The sequence below is a fragment of the Triturus cristatus genome, chromosome 7, assembly GCF_964204655.1.
Source record: "Triturus cristatus chromosome 7, aTriCri1.1, whole genome shotgun sequence".
Lineage (NCBI taxonomy): Eukaryota > Metazoa > Chordata > Amphibia > Caudata > Salamandridae > Triturus > Triturus cristatus.
Genome location: NC_140590.1, coordinates 1,474,879,884 through 1,474,892,452, shown reverse-complemented (window position 1 = coordinate 1,474,892,452; position 12,569 = coordinate 1,474,879,884).

The following is a 12,569-nucleotide window of genomic DNA, read 5'->3' as shown; positions in this document are numbered from 1 at the left end:
ACTGGTCACGGGTCATCGTTTTTCATCAGAAAATAGTTTTTTGAGACTGTAGAAAAATTGATTCAAAATGTCATTTGGATTGTGCCTCATGTTGAATAACTACTTTTTAAAGCCTCAATGTGACCAAAATTGGAATTTTTACAGACATTTTCTCCTACTCAGAAACTTCTATTTCCACCAATTTCAGGGATTAAAATGACTCTAAACACACTTATTTTTGTTCTCAAAGTGATATTTCACATGCAAAAGTCATTTTGAGTCAAAAAATTAAAAATTAAAAAATTATCATTTTTGACCATCTGGAGAAAGTTCGACATCTTTATAACTACTTTTTAAAGCCTCAATGTGACCAAAATTGCCATTTTTACAGACTTTTTCTCCTTCTCAGAAGCTTCTATTTTGACCAATTTCAGGCATTAAAATGACTCTAAACACACTTATATTAGTTCCAAAACTGATAATTCACATGCAACAGTCATTTACTGTCAAAAAATTAAATATTAAAAAATTACCATTTTTGACCATCTGGAGAAAGTTCGACAGGTCACGGTCATCGTTTTTCATCAGAAAATTGATTTTTTGGACTGTAGAAAAATTGATTCAAAATGTCATTTGGATTGTGCCTCATGTTGAATAACTACTTTTTAAAGCCTCAATGTGACCAAAATTGCCATTTTTACAGACTTTTTCTCCTTCTCAGAAGCTTCTATTTTGACCAATTTCAGGCATTAAAATGACTCTAAACACACTTATATTAGTTCCAAAAGTGATAATTCACATGCAATAGTCATTTACTGTCAAAAAATTAAATATTAAAAAATTACCATTTTTGACTATCTGGAGAAAGTTCGACAGGTCACGGGTCATCGTTTTTCATCAGAAAATTGATTTTTTGGACTGTAGAAAAATTGATTCAAAATGTCATTTGGATTGTGCCTCATGTTGAATAACTACTTTTTAAAGCCTCAATGTGACCAAAATTGGCATTTTTACAGACATTTTCTCCTACTCAGAAACTTCTATTTCGACCAATTTCAGGCATTAAAATGACTCTAAACACACTTATTTTTGTTCCAAAAGTTATATTTCACATGCAAAAGTCATTTTGAGTCAAAAAATTAAATATTAAAAATTTACCATCTTTGACCATCTGGAGAAAGTTCGACAGGTCACGGGTCATCGTTTTCATCAGAAAATTGATTTTTTGGACTGTAGAAAAATTGATTCAAAATGTCATTTGGGTTGTGCCTCATGTTGAATAACTACTTATTGAAGCCTCAATGTGACCAAAATTGGCATTTTTACAGACATTTTCTCCTACTCAGAAACTTCTATTTCGACCAATTTCAGGCATTAAAATGGCTCTAAACACACTTATTATTGTTCCAAAAGTGATATTTCACATGCAAAAGTCATTTTGAGTCAAAAAATTAAATATTAAAAAATTACCATTTTTGACGATCTGAAGAAAGTTCGACAGGTCACGGGTCATCGTTTTTCATCAGAAAATTGATTTTTTGGACTGTAGAAAAATTGATTCAAAATGTCATTTGGATGGTGCCTCATGTTGAATAACTACTTTTTAAAGCCTCAATGTGACCAAAATTGCCATTTTTACAGACTTTTTCTCCTACTCAGAAGCTTCTATTTTGACCAATTTCAGGCATTAAAATGACTCTAAACACACTTATTTCAGTTCCAAAAGTGATAATTCACATGCAATAGTCATTTACAGTCAAGAAATTAAATATTAAAAAATTACCATTTTTGACGATCTGAAGAAAGTTCGACAGGTCACGGGTCATCGTTTTTCATCAGAAAATTGATTTTTTGGACTGTAGAAAAATTGATTCAAAATGTCATTTGGATTGTGCCTCATGTTGAATAACTACTTTTTAAAGCCTCAATGTGACCAAAATTGGCATTTTTTGCAGACTTTTTCTACTACTCAGAAGTCTCTATTTCAACCAATTTCATGCATTAAAATGACTCTAAACACAATTATATTAGTTCCAAAAGTAATAATTCACATGCAATAGTCATTTTCTGTCAAAAAATTAAATAATAAAAAATTACCATTTTTGACCATCTGGAGAAAGTTAGACTGGTCACGGGTCATCGTTTTTCATCAGAAAATTGATTTTTTGGACTGTAGAAAAATTGATTCAAAATGTCATTTGGATTGTGCCTCATGTTGAATAACTACTTTTTAAAGCCTCAATGTGACCAAAATTGCCATTTTTACAGACTTTTTCTCCTTCTCAGAAGCTTCTATTTTGACCAATTTCAGGCATTAAAATGACTCTAAACACACTTATATTAGTTCCAAAAGTGATAATTCACATGCAATAGTCATTTACTGTCAAAAAATTAAATATTAAAAAATTACCATTTTTGACTATCTGGAGAAAGTTCGACAGGTCACGGGTCATCGTTTTTCATCAGAAAATTGATTTTTTGGACTGTAGAAAAATTGATTCAAAATGTCATTTGGATTGTGCCTCATGTTGAATAACTACTTTTTAAAGCCTCAATGTGACCAAAATTGCCATTTTTACAGACTTTTTCTCCTTCTCAGCTCAGAAGCTTCTATTTTGACCAATTTCAGGCATTAAAATGACTCTAAACACACTTATTTCAGTTCCAAAAGTGATAATTCACATGCAATAGTCATTTACAGTCAAGAAATTAAATATTAAAAAATTACCATTTTTGACGATCTGAAGAAAGTTCGACAGGTCACGGGTCATCGTTTTTCATCAGAAAATTGATTTTTTGGACTGTAGAAAAATTGATTCAAAATGTCATTTGGATTGTGCCTCATGTTGAATAACTACTTTTTAAAGCCTCAATGTGACCAAAATTGCCATTTTTACAGACTTTTTCTCCTTCTCAGAAGCTTCTATTTTGACCAATTTCAGGCATTAAAATGACTCTAAACACACTTATATTAGTTCCAAAAGTGATAATTCACATGCAATAGTCATTTACTGTCAAAAAATTAAATATTAAAAAATTACCATTTTTGACTATCTGGAGAAAGTTCGACAGGTCACGGGTCATCGTTTTTCATCAGAAAATTGATTTTTTGGACTGTAGAAAAATTGATTCAAAATGTCATTTGGATTGTGCCTCATGTTGAATAACTACTTTTTAAAGCCTCAATGTGACCAAAATTGCCATTTTTACAGACTTTTTCTCCTTCTCAGCTCAGAAGCTTCTATTTTGACCAATTTCAGGCATTAAAATGACTCTAAACACACTTATATTAGTTCCAAAAGTGATAATTCACATGCAATAGTCATTTACTGTCAAAAAATTAAATATTAAAAAATTACCATTTTTGACCATCTGGAGAAAGTCCGACAGGTCACGGGTCATCGTTTTTCATCAGAAAATTGATTTTTTGGATTGTAGAAAAATTGATTCAAAATGTCATTTGGATTGTGCCTCATGTTGAATAACTACTGTTTTAAGCCTCAATGTGACCAAAATTGGCATTTTTACAGACTTTTTCTCCTACTCAGAAGCTTCTATTTTGACCAATTTCAGGCATTAAAATGACTCTAAACACACTTATATTAGTACTAAAATTGATATTTCACATGCAAAAGTCATTTACAGTCAAAAAATTAAATATTAAAAAATTACAATTTTTGACCATCTGGAGAAAGTTTGACAGGTCACGGGTCATCGTTTTTCATCAGAAAATTGATTTTTTGGATTGTAGAAAAATTGATTCAAAATGTCATTTGGATTGTGCCTCATGTTGAATAACTCCTTTTTAAAGCCTCAAGGTGACCAAAATTGGCATTTTTACAGACATTTTCTCCTACTCAGAAACTTCTATTTCCACCAATTTCAGGGATTAAAATGACTCTAAACACACTTATTTTTGTTCCAAAAGTGATATTTCACATGCAAAAGTCATTTTGAGTCAAAAAATTAAAAATTAAAAAATTACCATTTTTGACCATCTGGAGAAAGTTCGACATCTTTATAACTACTTTTTAAAGCCTCAATGTGACCAAAATTGCCATTTTTACAGACTTTTTCTCCTTCTCAGTAGCTTCTATTTTGACCAATTTCAGGCATTAAAATGACTCTAAACACACTTATATTAGTTCCAAAAGTGATAATTCACATGCAATAGTCATTTACTGTCAAAAAATTAAATAATAAAAAAATACCATTTTTGACTATCTGGAGAAAGTTCGACAGGTCACGGGTCATCGTTTTTCATCAGAAAATAGTTTTTTGGGACTGTAGAAAAATTGATTCAAAATGTCATTTGGATTGTGCCTCATGTTGAATAACTACTTTTTAAAGCCTCAATGTGACCAAAATTGGAATTTTTACAGACATTTTCTCCTACTCAGAAACTTCTATTTCCACCAATTTCAGGGATTAAAATGACTCTAAACACACTTATTTTTGTTCCAAAAGTGATATTTCACATGCAAAAGTCATTTTGAGTCAAAAAATTAAAAATTAAAAAATTACCATTTTTGACCATCTGGAGAAAGTTCGACATCTTTATAACTACTTTTTAAAGCCTCAATGTGACCAAAATTGCCATTTTTACAGACTTTTTCTCCTTCTCAGAAGCTTCTATTTTGACCAATTTCAGGCATTAAAATGACTCTAAACACACTTATATTCGTTCCAAAAGTGATAATTCACATGCAATAGTCATTTACTGTCAAAAAATTAAATATTAAAAAATTACCATTTTTGACCATCTGGAGAAAGTTCGACAGGTCACGGGTCATCGTTTTTCATCAGAAAATTGATTTTTTGGACTGTAGAAAAATTGATTCAAAATGTCATTTGGATTGTGCCTCATGTTGAATAACTACTTTTTAAAGCCTCAATGTGACCAAAATTGCCATTTTTACAGACTTTTTCTCCTTCTCAGCTCAGAAGCTTCTATTTTGACCAATTTCAGGCATTAAAAAGACTCTAAACACACTTATATTCGTTCCAAAAGTGATAATTCACATGCAATAGTCATTTACTGTCAAAAAATTAAATATTAAAAAATTACCATTTTTGACCATCTGGAGAAAGTTCGACAGGTCACGGGTCATCGTTTTTCATCAGAAAATTGATTTTTTGGACTGTAGAAAAATTGATTCAAAATGTCATTTGGATTGTGCGTCATGTTGAATAACTCCTTTTTAAAGCCTCAATGTGACCACAATTGGCATTTTTACAGACATTTTCTCCTACTCAGAAACTTCTATTTCCACCAATTTCAGGGATTAAAATGACTCTAAACACACTTATTTTTGTTCCAAAAGTGATATTTCACATGCAAAAGTCATTTTGAGTCCAAAAATTAAAAATTAAAAAATTACCATTTTTGACCATCTGGAGAAAGTTCGACACCTTTATAACTACTTTTTAAAGCCTCAATGTGACCAAAATTGCCATTTTTACAGACTTTTTCTCCTTCTCAGAAGCTTCTATTTTGACCAATTTCAGGCATTAAAATGACTCTAAACACACTTATATTAGTTCCAAAACTGATAATTCACATGCAACAGTCATTTACTGTCAAAAAATTAAATATTAAAAAATTACCATTTTTGACCATCTGGAGAAAGTTCGACAGGTCACGGTCATCGTTTTTCATCAGAAAATTGATTTTTTGGACTGTAGAAAAATTGATTCAAAATGTCATTTGGATTGTGCCTCATGTTGAATAACTACTTTTTAAAGCCTCAATGTGACCAAAATTGCCATTTTTACAGACTTTTTCTCCTTCTCAGAAGCTTCTATTTTGACCAATTTCAGGCATTAAAATGACTCTAAACACACTTATATTAGTTCCAAAAGTGATAATTCACATGCAATAGTCATTTACTGTCAAAAAATTAAATATTAAAATATTACCATTTTTGACTATCTGGAGAAAGTTCGACAGGTCACGGGTCATCGTTTTTCATCAGAAAATTGATTTTTTGGACTGTAGAAAAATTGATTCAAAATGTCATTTGGATTGTGCCTCATGTTGAATAACTACTTTTTAAAGCCTCAATGTGACCAAAATTGGCATTTTTACAGACATTTTCTCCTACTCAGAAACTTCTATTTCGACCAATTTCAGGCATTAAAATGACTCTAAACACACTTATTTTTGTTCCAAAAGTTATATTTCACATGCAAAAGTCATTTTGAGTCAAAAAATTAAATATTAAAAATTTACCATCTTTGACCATCTGGAGAAAGTTCGACAGGTCACGGGTCATCGTTTTCATCAGAAAATTGATTTTTTGGACTGTAGAAAAATTGATTCAAAATGTCATTTGGGTTGTGCCTCATGTTGAATAACTACTTATTGAAGCCTCAATGTGACCAAAATTGGCATTTTTACAGACATTTTCTCCTACTCAGAAACTTCTATTTCGACCAATTTCAGGCATTAAAATGGCTCTAAACACACTTATTATTGTTCCAAAAGTGATATTTCACATGCAAAAGTCATTTTGAGTCAAAAAATTAAATATTAAAAAATTACCATTTTTGACGATCTGAAGAAAGTTCGACAGGTCACGGGTCATCGTTTTTCATCAGAAAATTGATTTTTTGGACTGTAGAAAAATTGATTCAAAATGTCATTTGGATGGTGCCTCATGTTGAATAACTACTTTTTAAAGCCTCAATGTGACCAAAATTGCCATTTTTACAGACTTTTTCTCCTACTCAGAAGCTTCTATTTTGACCAATTTCAGGCATTAAAATGACTCTAAACACACTTATTTCAGTTCCAAAAGTGATAATTCACATGCAATAGTCATTTACAGTCAAGAAATTAAATATTAAAAAATTACCATTTTTGACGATCTGAAGAAAGTTCGACAGGTCACGGGTCATCGTTTTTCATCAGAAAATTGATTTTTTGGACTGTAGAAAAATTGATTCAAAATGTCATTTGGATTGTGCCTCATGTTGAATAACTACTTTTTAAAGCCTCAATGTGACCAAAATTGGCATTTTTTGCAGACTTTTTCTACTACTCAGAAGTCTCTATTTCAACCAATTTCATGCATTAAAATGACTCTAAACACACTTATATTAGTTCCAAAAGTAATAATTCACATGCAATAGTCATTTTCTGTCAAAAAATTAAATAATAAAAAATTACCATTTTTGACCATCTGGAGAAAGTTAGACTGGTCACGGGTCATCGTTTTTCATCAGAAAATTGATTTTTTGGACTGTAGAAAAATTGATTCAAAATGTCATTTGGATTGTGCCTCATGTTGAATAACTACTTTTTAAAGCCTCAATGTGACCAAAATTGCCATTTTTACAGACTTTTTCTCCTTCTCAGAAGCTTCTATTTTGACCAATTTCAGGCATTAAAATGACTCTAAACACACTTATATTAGTTCCAAAAGTGATAATTCACATGCAATAGTCATTTACTGTCAAAAAATTAAATATTAAAAAATTACCATTTTTGACTATCTGGAGAAAGTTCGACAGGTCACGGGTCATCGTTTTTCATCAGAAAATTGATTTTTTGGACTGTAGAAAAATTGATTCAAAATGTCATTTGGATTGTGCCTCATGTTGAATAACTACTTTTTAAAGCCTCAATGTGACCAAAATTGGCATTTTTACAGACATTTTCTCCTACTCAGAAACTTCTATTTCGACCAATTTCAGGCATTAAAATGACTCTAAACACACTTATTTTTGTTCCAAAATTTATATTTCACATGCAAAAGTCATTTTGAGTCAAAAAATTAAATATTAAAAATTTACCATCTTTGACCATCTGGAGAAAGTTCGACAGGTCACGGGTCATCGTTTTCATCAGAAAATTGATTTTTTGGACTGTAGAAAAATTGATTCAAAATGTCATTTGGGTTGTGCCTCATGTTGAATAACTACTTATTGAAGCCTCAATGTGACCAAAATTGGCATTTTTACAGACATTTTCTCCTACTCAGAAACTTCTATTTCGACCAATTTCAGGGATTAAAATGACTCTAAACACACTTATTTTTGTTCCAAAAGTGATATTTCACATGCAAAAGTCATTTTGAGTCAAAAAATTAAAAATTAAAAAATTACCATTTTTGACGATCTGAAGAAAGTTCGACAGGTCACGGGTCATCGTTTTTCGTCAGAAAATTGATTTTTTGGACTGTAGAAAAATTGATTCAAAATGTCATTTGGATGGTGCCTCATGTTGAATAACTACTTTTTAAAGCCTCAATGTGACCAAAATTGCCATTTTTACAGACTTTTTCTCCTTCTCAGAAGCTTCTTTTTTGACCAATTTCAGGCATTAAAATGACTCTAAACACACTTCTATTAGTTCCAAAAGTGATAATTCACATGCAATAGTCATTTACTGTCAAAAAATTAAATATTAAAAAATTACCATTTTTGACCATCTGGAGAAAGTTCAACAGGTCGGGTCATCGTTTTTCATCAGAAAATTGATTTTTTGGACTGTAGAAAAATTGATTCAAAATGTCATTTGGATTGTGCCTCATGTTGAATAACTACTTTTTAAAGCCTCAATGTGATCAAAATTACCATTTTTACAGACTTTTTCTCCTTCTCAGCTCAGAAGCTTCTATTTTGACCAATTTCAGGCATTAAAATGACTCTAAACACACTTATATTCGTTCCAAAAGTGATGATTCACATGCAATAGTCATTTACTGTCAAAAAATTAAATATTAAAAAATTACCATTTTTGACCATCTGGAGAAAGTTCGACAGGTCACGGGTCATCGTTTTTCATCAGAAAATTGATTTTTTGGACTGTAGAAAAATTGATTCAAAATGTCATTTGGATTGTGCGTCATGTTGAATAACTCCTTTTTAAAGCCTCAGTGTGACCACAATTGGCATTTTTACAGACATTTTCTCCTACTCAGAAACTTCTATTTCCACCAATTTCAGGGATTAAAATGACTCTAAACACACTTATTTTTGTTCCAAAAGTGATATTTCACATGCAAAAGTCATTTTGAGTCAAAAAATTAAAAATTAAAAAATTACCATTTTTGACCATCTGGAGAAAGTTCGACACCTTTATAACTACTTTTTAAAGCCTCAATGTGACCAAAATTGCCATTTTTACAGACTTTTTCTCCTTCTCAGAAGCTTCTATTTTGACCAATGTCAGGCATTAAAATGACTCTAAACACACTTATATTAGTTCCAAAACTGATAATTCACATGCAACAGTCATTTACTGTCAAAAAATTAAATATTAAAAAATTACCATTTTTGACCATCTGGAGAAAGTTCGACAGGTCACGGGTCATCGTTTTTCATCAGAAAATTGATTTTTTGGACTGTAGAAAAATTGATTCAAAATGTCATTTGGATTGTGCCTCATGTTGAATAACTAATTTTTAAAGCCTCAATGTGACCAAAATTGCCATTTTTACAGACTTTTTCTCCTTCTCAGAAGCTTCTATTTTGACCAATTTCAGGCATTAAAATGACTCTAAACACACTTATATTAGTTCCAAAAGTGATAATTCACATGCAATAGTCATTTACTGTCAAAAAATTAAATATTAAAAAATTACCATTTTTGACCATCTGGAGAAAGTTCGACAGGTCACGGGTCATCGTTTTCATCAGAAAATTGATTTTTTGGACTGTAGAAAAATTGATTCAAAATGTCATTTGGGTTGTGCCTCATGTTGAATAACTACTTATTGAAGCCTCAATGTGACCAAAATTGGCATTTTTACAGACATTTTCTCCTACTCAGAAACTTCTATTTCGACCAATTTCAGGCATTAAAATGGCTCTAAACACACTTATTATTGTTCCAAAAGTGATATTTCACATGCAAAAGTCATTTTGAGTCAAAAAATTAAATATTAAAAAATTACCATTTTTGACGATCTGAAGAAAGTTCGACAGGTCACGGGTCATCGTTTTTCATCAGAAAATTGATTTTTTGGACTGTAGAAAAATTGATTCAAAATGTCATTTGGATGGTGCCTCATGTTGAATAACTACTTTTTAAAGCCTCAATGTGACCAAAATTGCCATTTTTACAGACTTTTTCTCCTACTCAGAAGCTTCTATTTTGACCAATTTCAGGCATTAAAATGACTCTAAACACACTTATTTCAGTTCCAAAAGTGATAATTCACATGCAATAGTCATTTACAGTCAAGAAATTAAATATTAAAAAATTACCATTTTTGACGATCTGAAGAAAGTTCGACAGGTCACGGGTCATCGTTTTTCATCAGAAAATTGATTTTTTGGACTGTAGAAAAATTGATTCAAAATGTCATTTGGATTGTGCCTCATGTTGAATAACTACTTTTTAAAGCCTCAATGTGACCAAAATTGGCATTTTTTGCAGACTTTTTCTACTACTCAGAAGTCTCTATTTCAACCAATTTCATGCATTAAAATGACTCTAAACACACTTATATTAGTTCCAAAAGTAATAATTCACATGCAATAGTCATTTTCTGTCAAAAAATTAAATAATAAAAAATTACCATTTTTGACCATCTGGAGAAAGTTAGACTGGTCACGGGTCATCGTTTTTCATCAGAAAATTGATTTTTTGGACTGTAGAAAAATTGATTCAAAATGTCATTTGGATTGTGCCTCATGTTGAATAACTACTTTTTAAAGCCTCAATGTGACCAAAATTGCCATTTTTACAGACTTTTTCTCCTTCTCAGAAGCTTCTATTTTGACCAATTTCAGGCATTAAAATGACTCTAAACACACTTATATTAGTTCCAAAAGTGATAATTCACATGCAATAGTCATTTACTGTCAAAAAATTAAATATTAAAAAATTACCATTTTTGACTATCTGGAGAAAGTTCGACAGGTCACGGGTCATCGTTTTTCATCAGAAAATTGATTTTTTGGACTGTAGAAAAATTGATTCAAAATGTCATTTGGATTGTGCCTCATGTTGAATAACTACTTTTTAAAGCCTCAATGTGACCAAAATTGGCATTTTTACAGACATTTTCTCCTACTCAGAAACTTCTATTTCGACCAATTTCAGGCATTAAAATGACTCTAAACACACTTATTTTTGTTCCAAAAGTTATATTTCACATGCAAAAGTCATTTTGAGTCAAAAAATTAAATATTAAAAATTTACCATCTTTGACCATCTGGAGAAAGTTCGACAGGTCACGGGTCATCGTTTTCATCAGAAAATTGATTTTTTGGACTGTAGAAAAATTGATTCAAAATGTCATTTGGGTTGTGCCTCATGTTGAATAACTACTTATTGAAGCCTCAATGTGACCAAAATTGGCATTTTTACAGACATTTTCTCCTACTCAGAAACTTCTATTTCGACCAATTTCAGGGATTAAAATGACTCTAAACACACTTATTTTTGTTCCAAAAGTGATATTTCACATGCAAAAGTCATTTTGAGTCAAAAAATTAAAAATTAAAAAATTACCATTTTTGACGATCTGAAGAAAGTTCGACAGGTCACGGGTCATCGTTTTTCGTCAGAAAATTGATTTTTTGGACTGTAGAAAAATTGATTCAAAATGTCATTTGGATGGTGCCTCATGTTGAATAACTACTTTTTAAAGCCTCAATGTGACCAAAATTGCCATTTTTACAGACTTTTTCTCCTTCTCAGAAGCTTCTTTTTTGACCAATTTCAGGCATTAAAATGACTCTAAACACACTTCTATTAGTTCCAAAAGTGATAATTCACATGCAATAGTCATTTACTGTCAAAAAATTAAATATTAAAAAATTACCATTTTTGACCATCTGGAGAAAGTTCAACAGGTCGGGTCATCGTTTTTCATCAGAAAATTGATTTTTTGGACTGTAGAAAAATTGATTCAAAATGTCATTTGGATTGTGCCTCATGTTGAATAACTACTTTTTAAAGCCTCAATGTGATCAAAATTGCCATTTTTACAGACTTTTTCTCCTTCTCAGCTCAGAAGCTTCTATTTTGACCAATTTCAGGCATTAAAATGACTCTAAACACACTTATATTCGTTCCAAAAGTGATGATTCACATGCAATAGTCATTTACTGTCAAAAAATTAAATATTAAAAAATTACCATTTTTGACCATCTGGAGAAAGTTCGACAGGTCACGGGTCATCGTTTTTCATCAGAAAATTGATTTTTTGGACTGTAGAAAAATTGATTCAAAATGTCATTTGGATTGTGCGTCATGTTGAATAACTCCTTTTTAAAGCCTCAATGTGACCACAATTGGCATTTTTACAGACATTTTCTCCTACTCAGAAACTTCTATTTCCACCAATTTCAGGGATTAAAATGACTCTAAACACACTTATTTTTGTTCCAAAAGTGATATTTCACATGCAAAAGTCATTTTGAGTCCAAAAATTAAAAATTAAAAAATTACCATTTTTGACCATCTGGAGAAAGTTCGACACCTTTATAACTACTTTTTAAAGCCTCAATGTGACCAAAATTGCCATTTTTACAGACTTTTTCTCCTTCTCAGAAGCTTCTATTTTGACCAATTTCAGGCATTAAAATGACTCTAAACACACTTATATTAGTTCCAAAACTGATAATTCACA